The 22721-nt window shown below is 42.4% G+C and overlaps 1 protein-coding gene across 4 annotated transcripts in view; it reads right to left on the reverse strand.

Annotated features, from left to right (window-relative positions):
* Positions 1 to 22721, reverse strand: part of dcc (DCC netrin 1 receptor) — a 499711-nt gene that overhangs the window by 437027 nt on the left and 39963 nt on the right. The gene's annotated exons all lie outside the window — the stretch shown is intronic.

Consider the following 22721-nt stretch of genomic DNA (forward strand, 5'->3'; position numbering starts at 1 on the left):
GACCATATAAATATAGTAAGCAACTGCCCTAATTACCCCAAGGCAAGGTGTACTCTTCTCCTCGTATCTCGTCAATTCCATCTAATATTACCCCAGAACACATGGTAGGAAAAGTACCAACATCATGTTCAGTATTATACCTCTCTTATATATCTCTTTTTTTTGCTGTAGGAAATGCATTGGTGTTGGTTTGAGGAGTCTTAGGGGTATATTTATTATGCGGTGTTGCTCATTGCATCCAATCAGATGCTTTGCTTTGTTTTTCTGTTAAAATCTAACTGCTGATTGGTAGCCCTGGGCAACATCACCGGTAATGCTTTACTTCACTTTTTACACAGCATGATAAATATAACCCTAAGTCTACCAAAACCTTCTTTAAAACCTGCCCATGATCTTCTCTACAATCTGACGAGTTGCCTTCACCAACCTTTTATTTCATGCCTTGCTAACCAGAAGATTCCCTGTTACATTTCATGATATTTTTGACCATGATGGCTTCCTAATATATCAAAAGTACAGAATTTCTAAGAAGAAGAATGATTGCCTCTGGATGAAACCAGCCCATGAATACTCCATATTAGGCTCGGGGCCATCCTTCCTTTTGTCCTGCTATTGAGTTCATATAAAATACATCGATTTGGCCGGGGGCAATAACATTATGCTGACTGATCTTGTTTCTGAAAAAATATGACACTTGCAGCGATCCGACATGTGAGACAAGAATGCTTGGACATTATAAATGTTCCAGTGGCTTTTCTAGCCTTCAGTGGTAGGTGCCTACTGACATCTCAGGAGACCTTTGCAGGCAAGAAGTGTTTGGGGGGAAAAAAATAAACACTTGTTTTCATGCTGTTTTGCCCAGTACATCCAAGAACTAATAAATAAAGCAAATAATGTTCCGAGAGCTTAAAGCGCAATAGCATCTCACTGTCACGTATCCGTGTCTGGAGCAGTCTCTCACCAGGACCTCAAAGAAAAACAATAATCAGTAGAGCAAACACTAACGACGGTGCATGGAATCCGGCGCTTGGAAGCCCTTGTTTGCAAGACCAGTTTTGATCCTACAGCATTACATTACAAGACTGGAAATGAAAAAAAAAGCAAACATTGCTCTTGCTCTCTGTGCTTGAAAAGCATCAAATAAGACCTGAATCCATTGTACGTGGACGGCGCCGTTCGTGTTATTGCTGCGATTTTTTTTCAAAGATACAAACAAAGGACTTTTGAGCGCTTGGATGAACAATGGAGGCTCGCCAGAGAATACTCCCAACTACGCTCCAGCATTTTGTTTTGTAATATTTTTTTTTTCTTTTGGATTTATGTTTGGCTGTAGACCTGTCAGATACACTTCCATTCATACTGGGAAAATACAAAGTCCACGATTTTACTGTAAAATGGGCTTGCTGAGTGGCTGGCTGGAGATTTCAGTTAAAATGAGTGCTGGAGTGTAGTGATGAGCGAATCTGTCCCATTTCGCTTCTCCATAAAATTGCACAATTTTTTTTGTCGCCTGTGTCTATTTTCTGTCACCCGCGTCTATTTTTTTTTGTCGCACGCACCTTTTTTTGCCGCGACCGCTACCAATTTGATGCGATCACGCCCGAATTGACACGACCGTGCCCAATTTGGCGAGACCACGCCCGAATTGACACGACTGCTCCCAATTTGATGCGACCATGCCCAAATTGACACAACCGCTCCCAATTTGACGTGACCACGCCCAAATTGACACGACCGCACCCAATTTGACGTGAAAAGAAAATTTACGCGTGACAAATTTTTTCCGAATTGACATAACCGCTCCCAATTTGACACGACCATGTCCGAATTGACACGACTGCTCCCAATTTGGCAAGACCATGCCCAAATTGACACAACCGCTCCCAATTTGGCGAGACCACGCCCGAATTGACACGACCGCTCCCAATTTGACGCAATCACGCCCGAATTGACACGACTGCTCCCAATTTGGCGAGACCACGTCCGAATTGACACGACTGCTCCCAATTTGCCGAGACCACGCCCAAATTGACACAACCGCTCCCAATTTGACGTGGCCACGTCCGAATTGACACGACTGCTCCCAATTTGGCAAGACCACGCTCGAATTGACACGACTGCTCCCAATTTGACGTGACCACGCCCGAATTGACACAACTGCTCCCAATTTGATGCGACCACACCCAAATTGACACAACCTCTCCCAATTTGACGTGACCACGCCCGAATTGACACAACTGCTCCCAATTTGATGCGACCACACCCAAATTGACACAACCTCTCCCAATTTGACGTGACCACGCCCAAATTGACATGACCGCACCCAATTTGACGTGAAAAAAAAATGTACGCGTGACAAATTTTTTCCGTGGTGAAACAATTCGCTCATCACTACTGGAGTGGCCTTTTTCCACTATTTACACACTAGATTTACAGAATATTGAATATTATTAAATATCAGTCTGGGATTCCTTAATCAAATGAAAGGTTTGAGGGCTTCAGCTTGCAGTGGAAAGCAGGGGAAGGAAGGGGCAAGTTGAAAGGCTTTGGGCAGGTCAATGGAGTTGGTGGTTTAGGAAGTGGAAAGGTTAGCGCAAGGTGTGGGGAGTTGGAGCAGAAGTATTATGGGTCAAGGGGAAGATCAGGAAGGGAAAGGGTTAAATAGGTTTCTTCTTGCAGCCCTATCCATTGGGTAAAACAGAAAGTTCCCACACACCCACCCTCATTTTCTTTGAGCCCAGGTCACAGCTTGGTGCTAGAAAGGCCTGAGAGATGGTTGGTGGTGCTCATGGTGGCTAGTGGTCTCCTCGGACACAGGGTTCCAGCATTTGCTATTTGCTGTTATTTGCCCACCCAATGTGGTTGCAGAAGATGGCCAACATGGCAGATAGACCTGTTACCTGTTAGCTGGCAAAGCATTTCTAAAGGGATGGTGTTATCCAATTGTTTCATTACAGTGATGATTGTATTTTATTTTATGATTGTATCGGCACAATACTCATATAAGCGTTCGCTTCCAACTACTGAGCAGCATCTCCTGTTCTCTCACATCCACAAATCATTCATGAAATACTAATGATGCCGCTACTGGGAAGGAAAGAATCAGTGCAAACCCAAAATCTTCTTCCGCTTCTCAAAATAAATACAGGTTTGCCAGCAGCAGGGTGAGATATAAACTATTAAACATTCCCCGGAGTTAACATTCAGAAACTCCTATCTTTATTTCCACACGCGCTTTTATATTCTGGCACAGACATTCTGCTCTAGGAAACCATATGCTATCAGCACAAGCACAATCAAGGATTGAACGCTAAAGGGTAAGTTAGCCTTTCTGTTTAGCATCTCTCTGAAGTGAAACCCTGCCCTGCACTTGATTTTTATTGTTATTATTACTGCATATACTTGAGTATAAGCCTAGTTTTTCAGCACCCAAAATGTGCTGAAAAAGTCACCCTTGGCTTATACCCGAGTCGGGTGCCATGGGTCCCTCTAGACTAGCACCCTCTCTCTTTTGTGTGCATATTGGGCCACCTGCAACCAGACCCTCCAGTGCCCTGGCCTAGGCTCCCACTAGCAATACTTATTCCCCCTTACATCTCCTCCGGGACTGGGTCTGCTGCCAGTTTGCCAATGTGCAATGAACGTGGGGTAGTACCCATATTGTTTTTGTTCACCCTCTTCTCCGCTTACAGAGCTAGTTTACTGTTTTTCTTTGAAATAAATATTGAAAAACATATGCCCCACTGATGCCTCAATTAATGTAATTTTATTGGTATTTATTTTGATTGTTAAAACTTAGCAGTAGCGGCTGCATTTCCCACCCTAGGCTTATACTCGAGTCAATAAGTTTTTCCAGTTTTCTTAGGTAAAATTAGGCACCTCGGCTTATATTCGGATTGGCTTATACTCGAGTATATACGGTAGCTATCGCCTATATTTCCTTCATTCTAACATACAAATGGTTGGTTGATAGGGTGAGTGTCCCTAGCAACTAGCTAGCAGCTTCAAATAGGAGCGAAGAAGTACTTGCACATACCTACAAACACCCACACATACACTTTTTAAAACATATCCTAACTTTTAAAGATACAGTAACTCCTGCAGGCAGATATTCTTTATAAATATCAAAGCACAGGGGAGATACCACAAGAAGTGTTGATACTTATGACCCGGGCTGGTACATATACACGCAGGGGGGGGGGAATCAAAGAACCAACATGCAGTTCCTGGAGAAGAAAGAGAAGATCTCAGAGTTACGTCAAAGTCACCTGTTTTGCATTTCAGTAGTAATATGGCCTCATCAATACACACCAAGCCTTTTAGATGTCCAGTAAATTATTTGTGAGCATTTGATATTTACGGAAAGAGAGAAATATTAATGTATCCTCCCTTCCATGAAATGCTTTGCGCAGTACTGGATGTGGAATATTCTCTTGGCATGGAATGATTGAACCTGGGATGGAGTTGAATCAATGGAAATGTCAGACCTGAATTAGACCTGTGCGGTTCCTATGGATGAAGAATCATGGATTCTGGGGGTGTTGGGCAAAGAACCCACTGAGAACAGTTGGGGTGAGTTTCACTGATTATAGGGGCAGTTCATCTTTAAATCCACTTTTAGCATTTTACAGATTGTCCTATTGTTCAGTGGGTCTTCATTTATATGAGTGGACCCCAACCAGTGGCTCAGGGGCAACATGTTGCTCCCCAACCCCTTGGGTGTTGCTCTCAGTGCCCCCAAACCAGGGAGTTATTTTTGAATTCCTGGCTTGGGGGCATGAAAACCAAACAGAGCCATCTATAGGCTGCCATTCCTCATAGGGGCTACCAATTAGCCAATCACAGCCCTTCTTTGGCACCCCATTCTTTTTTCATGCTTGTGTTGCCCCCAACTCTTTTTATATTTGAATGTGACTCACGCGTATAAAATGTTGGGGTCCCCTGATTTATATTATAGTTTGTTAATAATCTGCCAATACCTATTGCTCTGTAATATTACAGTTATATCCTTATTATTACTATATTCTTATTGTTTCTTTCTATTTCTTATCCTTTCGTCTTGGCCTTCTCCTATTCAGCTTTTAGTCTCTCATTCGAACCACTGAAAACTGAAACCTAGCAACCAGATATTAAAGATCTGTAGCTAGCGATGAGCGTTTTTTTATTTTTTTTGCCAGCCATGGATTAGCATTTCGCCATTGGCGCAACTTCTGCAAAAATTTATAGAGGAAAAAGTCGCTGTTGCGTCAAAAAAGATGCGGTTGGGTCAAAAAAGTCGCACACTAAAATAAGACATGCAGTAGCTTTCATTAATTTGTCGCCGTTTTGCAAATTTTTTGCCAGTTTCGCCACTAGGCGTGGCCAAATCCTACTCAGCAATCTTTGCATTGGAAGACATTGAAGACATTTCCATTACCAATATTGGGATCCTATGAAGAATACCAGCCTGATTTGTGCTGATATAATGGCAAGCAGCGTTTGGAGCCCCCTTTGGCATCTGGCTATATATGGGGTTATGTAATAAAAGGCACTCAGTTTGCCCAGAAGCAGTAATCCAATCAGTAGGAAGTATTTACTGGTCACCTGTTTAAATGCAAGTAGTGATAAGCGAATCTGTGATTCTTGCGAAAAGATTGGCAAAACGGCAAAAAATTTGCAAAACATCGAAAATGTGGCACGGCAAAAAAAATTGTCCCCCACAGCTATTCTTTTGTCGCCCCCGCGCCTATTCTTTTGTCACCCGTGGCTATTCTTTTGTCGCCCGCGGCTATTCTTTTGTCGCCCGCGGCTATTCTTATGTCGCCCGCGGCTATTCTTTTGTCGCCCGCGGCTATTCTTTTGTCGCCCGCGGCTATTCTTTTGTCGCCTGCGACTATTCTTTTGTCACCCATGGCTATTCTTTTGTCGCCCGCGCCTATTCTTTTTTTACGCAGCTATTCTTTTGTCACCCGCGGCTATTCTTTTGTCGCCCGTGGCTATTCTTTTGTCACCTGTGGCTATTCTTTTATCACACGACTATTCGTGGCTAATTTTTTCATCCATTTTGCAAAACAATCAGCCAATGGCGAAATGCAGACATTCCATGCCTGGCGAAACATTTCGCCCATCACTAAATGCAAGCATCTTATTGGCTGCAATGGGTTACTGCTCCTGGGCAAACTTAGAGCCCTTTATTACACATGGGGCATAGTCTCCGGAGAGGCTGGCTTAGCAGAACTCAATCCATTTTAATACTGGCCCAGCTAAGTGACAGTGAACGTTATTGGCTACAGTATTTTCCCCTCTTTGTCCGCTAAATCATTGCAGTTTAATGCCGTTCAGCTTTTCATTACAAAACCCTTTTTATTGTCCTCATTGTGCTCCTCGGTGCTTCTCGTTTCTTCAACGGGGCACTAATCTTTAAATGAGATAAAAAAAAGAAAAAATCCTCTATAATCGGAAACGTGGGTTTGGTTGTAGAGGGGAGGCCATGAATCACTCTTGTTTTGTTGTCTGCTTTGAGTATAGCAAGATTAATGGCGTAATCCCAAGTGTTTAACACAGCTGCTTGGTCTGCTCCTGCAATAAAGGAGAGAATCCAGTCCGTAAGCCCTTCAACGGTTCTTTTTCCCCCCCTTTATTTAGCTTCTATGCCCAACAATGGCTTGTGTGGGTGTTCTAACCTTCATTAACTCAATGGCATAAACGCAGATTTTGTTTCCCAGCCTGTTAATAGTGAGGAAAGAATGTATGTATTAACTGGGTAAGTGAGGGTTGAAGCCCAACAATTTCTCTTTTATAGATGGAGTTGGTTCTTTTAATACAGGACCAGCACAGGGAAGATGGATTGCACCGAGAGATGGCAACTTTCACCTTAACAAGGCAACTAACGCTGACCTCTGAATTTATTTGCACTTTGACAACGCACTCTGATTGTTCAAACTGTTTCAATAGTATCCAATTAGCCACCAGTACAACCTCCCCACTTCCTAGTGCCCAATATGGAGCCCAGTACTGTTGGAAAATATATACAGGTATGGGACCTGTTATAAAGAAAGCTCGGGGCCTGGGGTCTTTCTGTAATTTGGATCTCCATAACTTAAGTATTTAAACGTGAAATAAACCCAAATGAGTTGTTTTGCCTCCAACAAAGATTAATTATATCTTAGTTGGGATCAAGTACAGGTACTGTTTTATTATTACAGAGAAAAGGGAATCATTTAACCATTAAATAAACCCAATAGGGCTGTTCTGCCCCCAATAAGGGGTAATTATATCTTAGTTGGGATCAAGTACAGGTACTGTTTTATTATTACAGAGAAAAGGGAATCATTTAACCATTAAATAAACCCAATAGGGCTGTTCTGCCCCCAATAAGGGGTAATTATATCTTAGTTGGGATCAAGTACAGGTACTGTTTTATTATTACAGAAAAAAGGGAATCATTTAACCATTAAATAAACCCAATAGGGCTGTTCTGCCCCCAATAAGGGGTAATTATATCTTAGTTGGGATCAAGTACAGGTACTGTTTTATTATTACAGAGAAAAGGGAATCATTTAACCATTAAATAAACCCAATAGGGCTGTTCTGCCCCCAATAAGGGGTAATTATATCTTAGTTGGGATCAAGTACAGGTACTGTTTTATTATTACAGAGAAAAGGGAATCATTTAACCATTAAATAAACCCAATAGGACTGTTCTGCCCCCAATAAGGGGTAATTATATCTTAGTTGGGATCAAGTACCGGTACTGTTTTATTATTACAGAGAAAAGGGAATCATTTAACCATTAAATAAACCCAATAGGGCTGTTCTGCCCCTAATAAGGGGTAATTATATCTTAGTTGGGATCAAGTACAGGTACTGTTTTATTATTACAGAGAAAAGGGAATCATTTAACCATTAAATAAACCCAATAGGGCTGTTCTGCCCCTAATAAGGGGTAATTATATCTTAGTTGGGATCAAGTACAGGTACTGTTTTATTATTACAGAGAAAAGGGAATCATTCAGAATCATCCCTCAATAAAGGGAAACAATTGTACCCAGAAACAAAATGACTTACATAGAAGGGATAAGAAAGTCATGGGGACAGAAACAAGGGGCTTAGCGCTCCCCCAAAGCTCCATGGAGATATGGGGTACATAGAGCATAAAGAGGGGGAGCAGCAAGAAAAACCTCAGCTGCGGTGATGCACCTGTACCTCCCATGGTTCCACCGCTAATAAAGCTGATTCAATAACACCAGGAATTTTTGGCTGCTCTGCAAATCCTGTTCAGAGAATCAATAAATAAATAGGGCACAACATGAAATTGTAGAGAAAATTAGAAAGAGTCCCTGCCGGCCAGCATTTTCTCTAAGAGAAACATACACAGCATATGATATTCTCCCCACTTAAAATTCCGTGCAGCAGACAGGTAAGGCGATGCCTTAGATTATCCTGAGCGGTAATATACGAGGACATTTTATAAAATAATCCCCTAGAGGCAGACAGGGCAAATTTTACTCGTATTTCACCAGTTAGAATTCAGTTTGCAACCTGCTGTGAACTTAACCGTTTGCGACTGATGCTGAGTGTTCTAGATTAACCCTGGGCAGCGGGCTGGAAGATGTAGTGCAACAACATCTCTCAACACCTGTACTGCCTCAGCAAGTTATGAAAACCTTTATCTGGTCAAAGGCAGCTTTGGAACGGCTCAGCAGGGGGGCATGGAGCTGAACATAGTGGCAGGCAGGGCAATTACATCTTTGGAATGCCTTTCTACCTTCTGCCACTTTATACCTAGAACCTCATATTCCACAAAGTGTGCTCTTTCTAGGAAGAAGCATAAGAAAATATGAATTCCTACACCTAAACTTGCCTTGGGTATTCTGTTTGCTGGTTTCTTGGCTTTAGAATTAGTTCCCTAATGAACAGCCATGTTCAGAGCTTCTCAGACTTTATCAAGCCCCATCTTTGAAGTTCAACATTTGTTTAGGACCCTCAAGTCCACAGCAGGGTTAGAACAGTCACCCTGCTATCTTGTTCATCGAGCATTGCTATCAAACTGGAGGCCCATGGGGTGGATGCGCACCACACCAAGGAATTTTTATGACCCTCGATCTGTCTGTGGACTTTCTGTTATAATCCTGCAACCTAGATGGCACTGTCCTAGAATATCTGGAACAGAAAATCAGGATTCACCCCCAAATCCTGGTTCAATTGATGCTCATTTGCAACCCACTACTTCTGGGTTCTCCTCAAGTGAGCCATCCTCACAGTTTCCAAGGCAGCACTGATTAAAGTCCACTAAAGTCAACTAAACCAGCTCTGGCACGACTTTCCCCACCTATTCCATTCAAGTGCTTATTACTGAGCTACTGCATAATTCTATCTGCAATGTCTCACCAGTAATAACTTATCCATACTCTAGTGGAAATTTTGTGAGAAGTAGTGATGGGCGAAATGGTTCGCTAGACATGGATTTGGTGGATTGTTTCGCGAAACGGATGAAAAAATTTGCTGCGTAAAAATTCGCTGCGCCTCCAAAAATTGTAGCAAGAATAGTCGCGGGCATGAAAAGAATAGTTGCACGTCCAAAATTGTCGCAATAGTCGCGCGTCCAAAAATTGTTGCAAGAATAGTCGCAGGCATCAAAAGAATAGTCACGTGGGCAAAATTGTCGCAAGAATAGTCGCAGGCATCAAAAGAATAGTTGCACGTCCAAAATTGTCGCAATAGTCACACGTCCAAAAATTGTCGCAAGAATAGTCGCGGGCATCAAAAGAATAGTCGCGCGGCCAAAATTGTCGCAAGAATAGTCACAGGTGTCAAAAGAATAGTCGTGCGGCCAAAATTGTCGCAAGAATAGTCACGGGCATCAAAAGAATAGTCGCGCGGGCAAAATTGTCGCAAGAATAGTCGCAGGCATCAAAAGAATAGTCCGAATTCCAAAATTGTGTCAAGAATAGTCGCAGACGTCAAAAGAATAGTCACGGGCGACAATTTTTTTTCCGCGCAATATTTTCGTCATTTTTGCGAATTTTTCGACGTTACGTGAATCTTTCGAAAGATTTGCGAATTTATTGGCGATAGTGATAGTTGATAGTGAGAATCAACTTTTGCTAGAGAAAAAGGTCTAATTTATGGGTGCAAAGCTTTTCCTTACAACTAACAACTTTCATCTTGCGCATTTAGCCATCTTGCAATGTAGACGGATAGTGTAGACTGAGTAACAGTTCTAGGGTCGTCCACATGAAATGAAATAACTGCATGTTCTTGATCAAGGTGTTGAGGTTCAGAAGCTGCTGAGGAACATTAAACAGGGTGACTGTGTTCTACATAGTGCAGATTAACAGCAGTTGCTTTCTTGTTCTGTCTCACAAAATCATTCCCAAACATCATGGAAAATACACTGCAGGTCTGTGTGTGCGTGTTTTTAACCACCGACAAAAGACAGCTAATATGTATGCTGAGAACACGTTGTGATGCTAGCGAGAAGATATTGAATGGAGGACAGAAAGATAAAGGGGAAGAAATAAAAGACATATAAGTGAGATAACATTGAAAATGCAAGGCCAGAGGAGCAGAGTTGTGTGCCAAGGCACCAAGCAAGACAATTGAGTCTTATAGACGTGACTAGACTGAAGAACGCCCAGATTTCTACTAGCTTTTTCCCCCCTAGTTCCAGATCAGTAGTGTGAAAGATTACTCTGTTCATCTCATAAAACGTTGGCATGGGGGGGGGGGATAGAGCTTCGGCTAACTCCTTTTTTTTTTGCAGAGGAATTCTTGTTGAGGAGAAAAAACAAGGGATGGGGAACGAGGGGCTGACAAAGAGATAATCATAATGAAGGCTGCTTTGGGGTCAGAATAAAAGAAGCAATTCCTGACACAGATGGCAGTTGTTTCTAAGTAATAAAGTCCAATCAATACCGTGGATAAACAGCAGCCGAGTTATGGGAAGGCCCAGAGCAACACAGGAAATTTTGAGATTAAAATCTGGAAAATAAAAAAAGATGTAACTGTCCTGGGAGTTACAGTTCAAAAACAGCTGGGGGAGGGAGCAGTGCAGGGATATGGTAGCGGGTAACAGACAAGGAAAGCTCAGAAAAGGATCACTAACATGTAGGTACTAGGCTTTAAAAAAAACATATGGTCCTAGTATTTGTGTTTAGAGACTAGGGTCCCAATAGCTCCTTGCAGCAGATCACAAGTATGTGTATTGCACTATTACTGCACTGGTACAAGCACAGCCCTGCTCTCTACTCACTGTGCTGAGCCTTGCACGGAACCACTGGGACAGTAAACCTCTAGATAAAACTACCAGAACCAAGGTTTTGAAGGCCAGTACTTACAGGTTACAATATATCAGGCACCTACCTACAGATACAGAGTAAGGAGCAACCCATCCAACCCTTTTGTCTTGTTTGTATCCATTGCTCCTACTATCCCTTTACTCTTTATTTCACCCTATCTCTATAGGTTCCATGACTCCCTCTTCTTTATTCTAATTCTAAAAACCTCCCTTGGCTACATACTTGTTACTGGTGAACCACCATAATGTTAAATTGTTAACATTTCTGGATTCATTTATTTATATCGATATTCAAGTGGCGATTTTTCTACATCAAAGAAATGTTCCCCTTGTATTATATTTCGGCACGTGTGTATCTAACGCTCGGTACGGTGTTTGGATACCTTCCTGACATGAATTATAATGCTTCCCCCACAAGCGAGGCCGCCTGTGCATAACATTCAGGTTTATGACACTGAGTAGAATATTCATTTCCAACCAGAGCAAATCATCATTGGGATGAATAAATCGCTCCAATCCTCTTGGTGGTTTCAGACCTTTCAAGCAGAAACACAGCTGTGTAAAGGAAAGTCGTCCATTCACAGAGTCACTAGTCTGGCACGTATTATCTTTATTCTGCCATGGCACTCAATTGCAAGTTCAAAATTACCCAAAATCACCCCCTGTAAATAGCCGAAGAGTTATGAAAATTGTTTGAATAGCCATCTTCAATACTTTGTAGAACGGTTCTTTCTAAAGCAGTAGAGAATAATCTGTAGGCTTGTAACCAACAATAATCAGCTCTCTTGAAAGCTTTGGGCTGTTAGGGAAATGCTCTTCAAGTTGAAGAGCTGCAGGTTGGGTAGCATTATGTTGCTTTGTCCTTGTCCATCTAAAAACCAACCACATATGAAATCACTCTGCTATATGGCGCAATGAGGGGGCCCATGAATATGGCTGCAACGAGACCAGTGTAAGTCTCTGCTATATGGCACAATGAGGGGGCCCATAAATATGGCTGCAAAGAGACCAGTGTAGGTCTCTGCTATGTTGCGCAATGAAGGGGCCCATGAATATGGCTGCAAAGAGACCAGTGTAGGTCTCTGCTATGTTGCGCAATGAAGGGGCCCATGAATATGGCTGCAAAGAGACCAGTGTAGGTCTCTGCTATGTTGCACAATGAAGGGGCTCATGAATATGGCTGCAAAGAGACCGGTGTGAGTCTCTGCTATGTTGCACAATGAAGGGGCCCATGAATATGGCTGCAAAGAGACCGGTGTGAGTCTCTGCTATGTTGCACAATGAAGGGGCCCATGAATATGGCTGCAAAGAGACCGGTGTTGGTCTCTGCTATGTTGCACAATGAAGGGGCCCATGAATATGGCTGCAAAGAGACCGGTGTGAGTCTCTGCTATGTTGCCCAATGAAGGGGCCCATGAATATGGCTGCAAAGAGACCGGTGTGAGTCTCTGCTATGTTGCACAATGAAGGGGCCCATGAATATGGCTGCAAATAGACCAGTGTAGGTCTCTGCTATGTTGCACAATGAAGGAGCCCATGAATATGGCTGCAAAGAGACTAGTGTTGGTCTCTGCTATGTTGCCCAATGAAGGGGCCCATGAATACAGTATGGCTGCAAAGAGACCAGTGTTGGTCTCTACTATGTTGTGCAATGAAGGGGCCCATGAATATAGTGGCATAGACCAACACTGGTCTCTTTGCAGCCATATTTACGGGCTCCTTCATTGCGCCACATGGCAGAGCGATTTCATTTGTGGTTGGTTCTTAGATGGACAAGTTCAAAGCAACATAATCATGTGGATTTCTAATAAACCATGTGGAAGAATGTGGATTTCGTATGTGGTGGGTATGAAAGGATTAGGGGTCTAAGCATCACTTGAGCTGCCCGTGACCTTTCCATGGCATCAGCTTTAGCAAATACACACATGTAGGGAAGTGGCACAGCGTGGCATTATGGGCAGAACTGCGGATTAAATGGGAACAATAAGTGTGGTGGATAAGCTCAAAGAACCATCGGAACAAATCCCTGTATACCAGTGGTTCTCCCCCTTCCTAATGCCGTGACCCTTTAATACAGTTCCTCATGTTGTGGTGACCCCCAACCATAAAATTATTCCTAAGACCAATGGGAAATATGTGTTTCCCGATGGTCTTAGGTGACCCCTGGGAAAGGGTCGTTTGACCCCCAAAGGGGTCCCGACCCACAGGTTGAGAACGGCTGCTGTATACAATGGTGGATACCCTACCAGCCACCATGTAGACATCCTACATGTCATCGATACTCACCACCACTAAGCAGAACAATATGCTGGTCACAACAGTGTTTCACACCTGTTCATTATATAATTAGTGATGAGTGAATCTGTTCCGTTTCGCTTCGCTGAAAAATTCGCAAATCTTTCAAAAGATCTGCGAAACAGCGAAAATGACGTGCGGCAAAAAAAAATCGACGCCCGCGGCTATTATTTTGTCGCACGGCTATTCTTTTGTCACCCGCGGCTATTATTTTGTAGCACGGCTATTCTTTTGTTGCCCGCGGCTATTATTTTGTCGCACGGCTATTCTTTTGTCGCCCGCGGCTATTATTTTGTCGCACGGCTATTCTTTTGTCGCCCGCGGCTATTATTTTGTCGCATGGCTATTCTTTTGTTGCTCGCGGCTATTATTTTGTCGTGCGGCTATTCTTTTGACGCCCGCGACTATTCTTTTGTCGCCCGCGGCTATTATTTTGTCGCCCGCAGCTATTATTTTGTCTCACGGCTATTCTTTTGTCGCCCGTGGCTATTCTTTTGATGACCGCGACTATTCTTTTGATGACCGCGACTATTCTTTTTTGACGCCGGCCACAATTTTTGGACGTGTGGCAATATTTTCCATGGCAAATTTTTTCATCCATTTCGCAAAACAATCCGCCAATGGCAAAATGCGGAAATTCACCACGAATCCATGCCTGGGGAAACATTTCACCCATCACTATATATAATATAATAGTAACTGTCAAGCAATAGTAGTGCTACATACATACAGCTTCCACCATGGAGGATCTGGAGAAGCGACTGCGGCTACTCTCTTTCCCTCTCCATGTTCTGCAGTCCTGTACAGTATCCAATGATCCCTGCATTCACACTGAGAGGGAAGTGGCACAGCAGGAAATCAATGATCTGTCTTACTCAATAAAAAATGACATTCCCATGGCCCTGAGATCCAACCAGCAAAGCCTGCTGTGTCAGCATCGGCTATAAGTCTCAACGTCAACTGTCAATAGTTGTGCTTTATTAGTAATAAAAGAAATCTATTTAGAATTGTTGTCAGTACGTCCGATGGCTAAATCCTGAGAGCCGAGGACTGGAAGGTATAAGTGGATACTGCCAAGTGGCCCGGCAGAAGTCACAGTGGTACTTAACCTCTCGATGTGCACAATAAGGCAGAGAGGGCATTCAGGTATCAGCCCTCGAGATCTCATTACCGTGACTGCGCATCTGCGGTACCGACAGTCTCGCTGAGGGAATATTTTTATCCTCCATTTTTGTTTTTACAGATATTGGTTGTAAAATTGCCACTTGATTATGTAATTTCCATTCCAAGTCGTTCTATTATGAGAATTTATGAAGTGCAAACCAAGAAACCAAGATTTGCGAAACAGCAAAAAATTTGCCAAACACGTTTGTCACGTGATTTTTTTTTGTCGCCCACGCTTTTCAACACGGCCGTGCCTTTTTTGACGCAACCGATTTGACACAACCGCGCCCAATTTGACGTGCAACGAAAAAAATTTCTGCACAATGAATTTTTCTGCAGCAAATTTTCACGGCAAAATGTGGAAATTCGCTGTGAATCCATGCCATGATTAGTGATGAGCCAATTGTTTCGCCAGGCATGGAATTGCAGCAAATTTCGCCATTGGTGAATTGTTTTCGTGAAACTTCTGTCAAACTTTGAAGCAGAAAAATTCTTTGCGAGTCAAAAAAAGTCGCTGTTGCATCAAATTGGGCGCGTTTGCGTAAAAAATGGGTGCGGTTGTGTAAACAAAAAGACGCGGGCTGCAAGAAAAAACCATGGGAACTAATAAAACTGGGCAAAAAACGCGTTTCGCAAATTTTTTGCTGTTACGCTAATTTTCTTGCCATTTCGCGAATTTTATGGTGAAGCGAAATGGGGCAGCTCATCACTAGCCATGATACAATATTGATGGGGTCTGCAAGCTATTTATAGACATGCAACTGTAGCATAGCAACAGATGGGGAATTACAGGTTGCAGGTTCACCCAGGACTTTAAATATTTAATTATTAGCTTCCTGGCGCCGCCATTAAACTCCCACAATACCCCTCGAGGGCTGCATACTGCTAAGGTGCCAGTTCAAAGCCATAATTAAGCTGAATATGATATAAGTTCTATATAAGGAACAGGTGTTCCCAAACCCATTAGTCAGGGGCTTTTAGCAGTGCAGGTGTTCCCAATATCCCCAAGTGACAACAGGTGTGACAATTCCTTGGATTTAAGGAGATGTCATCATCAAGTTGCTCATGGAAGCATATCCTAGCAACCGGCATTGTTGATGACTCCCCGGTGATCTTGGCTTTTAGCTGCCGAGGTTTGAAGTCAACGGCTGCCGACTGGCTGTCCAGCTTTGATTGTGTTTATGAAGATCATAGTGGATATCATTACACTTTTATCCTGGGATATGGGTAAAAATGGTGCCATTTTGAAATAAATGGCACCCCAAATGAACTGGCATTTGTTCATGGAAAAGAATAGCAGGTGGTGTGACGGCACTAAAAAAATGTATTCCCTTGATAAACGATAATTAGATCCAGGGTTAAAGAGGAGCCACAATTAGTGTTTAGCAGAAGAGTTCTCTGTTAGTAGCCAAATAGCGAAATACGGCGTTAATTACATTGTGCTTAGAGCAGCATAAAAGTGTGAAGCTGTTGATAGCCTTGATCAAATAATAACTCAGCATTTTGCATAATGATAATCATGTATTTTAATAGCAGTTCAGAGGGACCCATAAATCTCATTCCGTACGGTAATAAAAGTAATAAAAAAGTTGGTCCTTCTCTTATTATTCACAAGAGGTCTTTGGCGTCTCTCAAATGCTCATTTTTTCCCCCTTATCTGAAAGGTGACATCTGTTTCAGGCAATTATGTCCTTCTGAAGAGGCTTTGGTGCAGGAAACACTCCAATAATAACCACTCACACTTAAAAACTCTTCTCAGCACTTCTCATAATCCTGGGCCATGTTCTGAAGAACTTCAACTCTCAACGAGGGTAAATGTATTTGTATTGATGTGCAACCACATGATCATAGGGAAGAAGGTCTCAAAAGGTACAGAACATGTGTCCTTATAGAACCGTAGCCATAACAAACATATCACGTCCAAGTTATTGTGAACTGCAGCTTCCAAATTCAAAGACAAAGGCTACCAGCATACACCCTAATCTGAAATAAAGCAGTGGTGTAACTAGATGTTACTGCGCCCCCCAGCAAATTCAATGAAGGGCCCCAAAACATTGGTGAGTTGACCTATTTAGCCAAGATATATTGCAACTGCTCATTAATTAGGGCCTTTTGGGGCCTTCTGCCTCCCCTGTAGTTACGTCCCTAGGATAAGGAGCATCTACAGCTATGGGGACCTGTTATCCAGAATGCTTGGGACCTGGGATTTTCGGGATAAGGGATCTTTCCATAAGTTGGATCTCCATACCTTAAGTCTACCAAAAAATCATTTAAACATTACATAAACCTTTGTAACAATCCTATTGGCTTTATTTCATGGTTAAATGATTCCCTTTTCTCTGTAATGATAAAACAGTACCTGTACTTGATCCCAACTAAGATATAATTACCCCTTATTGGGGCAGAACAGCCCTATTGGGTTTATTTCATGGTTAAATGATTCCCTTTTCTCTGTAATAATAAAACAGTACCTGTACTTGATCCCAACTAAGATATAATTACCCCTTATTGGGGCAGAACAGCCCTATTGGGTTTATTTCATGGTTAAATGATTCCCTTTTCTCTGTAATAATAAAACAGTACCTGTACTTGATCCCAACTAAGATATAATTACCCCTTATTGGGGGCAGAACAGCCCTATTGGGTTTATTTAATGGTTAACATTTCTGGGTATCTTTGCACTCGAGCACATTAATATAACATTTGAAGCAATAATTCTTGCACCACAACTTTTCATTTACCGAGCTCGCCAGGAAACAGCACAATATTCGATTCTACAATCCAATAATAATAAGCGGGCGCCTCGGACTCAATGTGGGAGCCCAGACACAGGCTGGAGGCTACTATCTCACAGATCAGAGCCCGTCACTCAGGTGACAGCCATTAATCCGGCGGCTTCAGACAATTACAGAATCCTCAAAGACTTTTCTTTATTGTATTCATATTTATGAAATGCTGCAAGGTAGGGGTATGACTTGCTTGTTAATGGGACTCTCTGCATTATTAGATGGTGCAGAACAAAAAAAGAAAGAAATTCGGTTTCCCTTTTATCTAATTCTAGGGCTATGATTAAAAGGTGGATTTATTGTGGGTCCTTTCTTTGGAGTAATTTGATTGATAAATGGCTTTACTTCAAGCCTGTTCCTCTGTTATTGATCTGTTCTGCAGCAAGAACATGAGGATGTGCTGAATATTTGGATTGGGTTGTACTTAGGGATGTGCCGAATCCACCATTTTGGGATTTAGCCGAACGTGCAAGATTCAGGCAAATACAGAACCGAATCCAGATCCTAATTTGCAAATGCAAATCAAGCTAACGAAGGGCTAAAAAGAATCGTAATTTGCTGAATAGGAGTCGGATTTAGTTTAGGCAGGACCATGACCAAATCCTGCTGAAAAAGGCTGAATCTTGGCCTGAACCGGATCCTGGATTTGGTGCATCCCTAGCTGTACTGATCTATATCAGGTTAGAACAGCAGTTCTCAACCTATGGGTCGGGACTCCTTTGGACCCTTTCACAGGGGTCGCCTAAGATCATCAGAAAACACATATTTCCGATGGTCTCAGGAATAATTTTATGGTTGGGGGTCACCACAACATGAGGAACTGTATTAAAGGGTCGTGGTATTAGGAAGGTTGAGAACCACTGGGTTAGAAGGTATTGTTGATGTACAGTCTCCATAAATTATATATCGGTGTCATTACAGACTCTGCATTAGTTGTGGCAGAGCCAATCAAGAAGGAATGTCCATTGACCTTGCCCTACTGCCTCCTTCCTGGTCTGTTGTCTATTCCTGTTGTCCCACACTTTCACTATCTGCAGTTCTTGTTCTTTAGGTGCCCCTATCAAGTTGGGAAGGGTTTAGGCCAAACGTCCGGCACAATCTATCCTGAAACTAGAGCCGTCACTAGGAGATATAAATATATTGCATAGGAATGTAGCGCTGGAGGGATGGTACTCACTTCATGGCTGGGCTGCCATTACCTTATACCGCTTCCAATTAGTTAGCCATTCATTTGGCTACCATTTTAGCAGGAATATGTGTTTTAATGTGAATGGTTGGACTGTAAGACAATGAATATGTTCAGTGTAAAACCTCCTTTTACAAGCCCCCTACTAAGCAAACTATAAGTCCCAATGATCACTGTAAGGGCAGGGATTGGCCCATAGACCAACTGGCATAATACTTCAATTTTAAATATATATATGGGCCCGCAACCAGTGTCGGACTGCGACCCCAGGGGCCCACCAGAAAACCTTAGACCCTAGGCCCACTCTCCAACCTTTCCCCACCCAACCTCTTTATTCTCCCAGTCTCTTTTATTTACATGCTAGCATCTATTCCTCCATCTATTTCTCCTCTTGCTTCCAATTCAGAAATAGGGAATGACCATGAAGCAGGCCAAATGCTCAAGAGCAGGAGGGCCCACTGACACCTGGGCCTACTGGGAGTTATCCTGGTATCTTGGCCAGTCCAACACTGCCCGTAACTATGGCGGCTAAAATTGCACTTTGCATTGAGGTCGTAAATGTACCCAACTAACAACCATTCAGCTCTTTGCTTTCATATTATAACTTGTGCTTCCCTGTTCAAAACTCTACACTGATTGGTTGCTACTGTCAACCCTCCCTCAAACGCACACCCGTACCCCGGAGCCTGTTAGCGTATCCCATCGCCCCCCTCTTCCATGAATTAAACCATAAACAAGCGCTGAGATAATCTCAGAACGTTGCAGCCAACAACATTTCTGTGACTTACTGCCCTTCCGGGGATTAGATATTCATTTTTATTAACTTTAATTATAAGAGCACTATAAACCGTTCCCATTCCGCGTTGCATGAAAAATGCAGGAGTTAATTGCTCTTGACATTTAATTGGTTTATGCCTTCCCTAAATGCAATCTCACGCGCGGCACAAAAGATCCTGATACCATTGGGCCTATTTTAAGATCTGGCGGTAGATTATTCATCAATAAATGAGCCTCTTTTTTTTTGTCCCCCCCCCCGAGTTCTTCTAATTTTTCCATCTCCGACAGTAAATTATAAATGTTATTTAAGTATTTACCAAAAGCTCGGATGTACGGAATCACCCAGACGCAATGGTTGCCAAGCCGACGAGAGGCGCATTTATACGTGTGCCGCAGGGGGTTCCGAGATCCCAGACGTGCGAGTTCAGACCTGTCTTTTATCTTTCTTCAAATGTCATTTTTTGTGACAAGTCGGCGCAGCGCCGTGCCTGGGATTACCAATTCTAATTTACAATTACTAGATAATGACACGAGTTCAAAATGGCCGCGTTCTCAGAGGCAGATGATCCGACGTGCATCCATTAAACATGACATCTTGCAGGCTGAGACACACTTCAGAAATTACGGGGAAATAATTAGAGCGACTGTTCGGAGAGGCTCAATGGAAAAATATCGTTAGAGACGCAAAAAAAAAAAAAAAGAGAATCTGATGGAAACCAGTTACAGAGGTGAAAATAACATTCGTTATAGATGGGGCTATGCAATAATCCTTCTACAGTTTGTCTTGTTTCTGAAGCCTTATCTGTCTCTCTTCGGCCTGCATCTGAAAATGCTGTCTGGTCGCCAGGGGTCACTGACCCTGACAACCAATAAAACAGACTATGAAGCTTCTCTTTTTTTATGGTTACATGGTTACTAGGTTAATTAACCCCCCCGACGCACCAAAAAACAGTTCAAATTCCAAAACTGAGAGCTGCATAACAAAACAATATATATTTCAGAAACCACAAAGAATAAACCCATTTAATTACTTTTAACTAGTGATGAGCGAATCTGTTTCGCTTCACCGAAAAATTTGTGAATCTTTCAAAAGATACACGAAATGGCGAAAAATTCACGAAACGGCGAAAACGTCATGCGACAAAAAAAATTGTCACCCACGACTATTGTCGCTCGGCTATTGTTTTGTCGCCCGCGGCTATTATTTTGTCGCGCTGCTATTATTTTGTCGCCCGAGGCTATTATTTCGTCGCACGGCTATTCTTTTGACACCCACGATGATTCTTTTTTGACGCCAGCGACAATTTTTGGACGTGCAGCAAATTTTTCTGCGGCAAATTTTTTCATCCGTTTCGTGAAACAATCCACCAATGGCGAAACGCGTAAATTCGCAGCGAATCCATGCCTGGCAATACATTTCACCCCTCACTACTTTTAACCCAAATCCCTGCCTTTTTAGGTTGCATCACATGCCTCTACGAGTTACTACAAGTTATGGGTTATCACTTACAAGTGCAATGCACCCATAATGCAGCATTGCATGATTCACCCATGAGTTGTGTCCACTGCAATTGTGTCCAATGTGTCAAAACTTATGTTCAGAGTAGGAGTTGCATCACCGGACCATGTGCTTCACTGCTAAGCATTCGTTTTGTGCAGTTTTTGAAGCAATCAACTGTGGAAACCCTGGAGCTCCTGACACCCTGGACCCTCAGGTCCAGGGTGCCAGGAGCTTCGGAGTTCCCAGTCGTCAGTAGGGGCAGTTGTGGACCATTCATCAAGAAAGTCAGGAAGGACACAACCTTGTGGAGGAGGATTTTCTCATCAAAAATGTATTTTTTAGGTGACAAAATCTGCTATAGTCACTATTGTCACTGTTGCCCAAGTCTGCAGTAGGGGATGGACAATTGGCCACCACATTCTTGGCAAAAGAAAAAAAAAAGTAGAACCACCTTCAGCCTAACTTGGCTTCCGGTCATTTGAAATAGGGCGATACGGTGATGCAGAAGAAGCAGAATCTACTATGCGACGATCGACTTCTCCTCCTAGCCTTCCTTCTGTATATTAAGGAGTCAGGCTAGGATCGATCAATCGATCATCGCATAGTAGATTCTGCTTCTTCTGCATGGCCGAATCGCCCTATTTCAAATGACCGGAAGCCAAGTTTTAGCAGGTATTTTCTAATAAAGCACTCAAAATAATAAATGGTGTGCAGGATAGGGCAATTATTGGATCAGGGTAGAATAGATTTTTTTACTTAAAAAAATGTTAGTGTTACTGTTCCTTTAACCTCTCCAGGTTATAAAGGAGACCTAGAGGTTTTGGAAAACTCCTGCATCTAAGAATCAATGTAAATAGCTATTTGGTAGCTCCTTAGATAAACACTAAATACATATTATTTCCCCTGTTCCAGCTGCGGCTAACAGTCCTTTGCCTTTAGCAGAAGAAAGAAGATTCCACTTAATTATTTTGCCACCTCTGTATTAACATCTTTCAAAAACTCTATGTTCAAGTCAAAGAGCAAATACGGTTATCAGGAAATATAGGGCTCTCTGGATGGGCAAATGAAAGGCGTTTCTAGCACATTAGCGCTATGTTACCGGGCCTGGCAGCCTCACACACAGGGATATTTGGTATTCTGAGCATCACCCCAGCATTTTAGTTCACCTCAGTGGAGATAATAGGCTGACACTGAGTGATGTGAATGAGGAATACCAAAAGCCCAAAAGCAGTCGGCAGGATTATGATCAGATATTGTGTCCAAATGTGGCCTGCCTGGGAAAATGAGCTGTCACGGGCCTCCAGATTGCAGCATGGCTTCCCTCATTTACTGGAATGCTGGGGGCTGACATGGCAGGGGCTCATTCCCTGTCATATTCTATTTTATAGCATGACAAGCTTTTCCCCTGCTTGTTGGGCACATATCATATGCAGGAATCTGTTATATCTGTAATATTTAAACATTATACAGGACATGGGATATTAATCTATAGATGATTACATGATAGATAGATAGATAGATAGATAGATCATAGATAGATAGATCGATAGATCAATAACTAGACAATAGATAGATAAATAGATAGATAGATAGATAGATAGATAGGTAGATCATAGATAGATAGATAGATAGATAGATAGATAGATAGATAGATAGAGGGATAGATATCTATCTAATAGATGATAGATAGATAGATAGATAGATAGATAGATAGATAGATAGATAGATCATAGA

This window comes from Xenopus tropicalis, chromosome 1 (genome assembly GCF_000004195.4).
Source record: "Xenopus tropicalis strain Nigerian chromosome 1, UCB_Xtro_10.0, whole genome shotgun sequence".
Taxonomy (NCBI): domain Eukaryota; kingdom Metazoa; phylum Chordata; class Amphibia; order Anura; family Pipidae; genus Xenopus; species Xenopus tropicalis.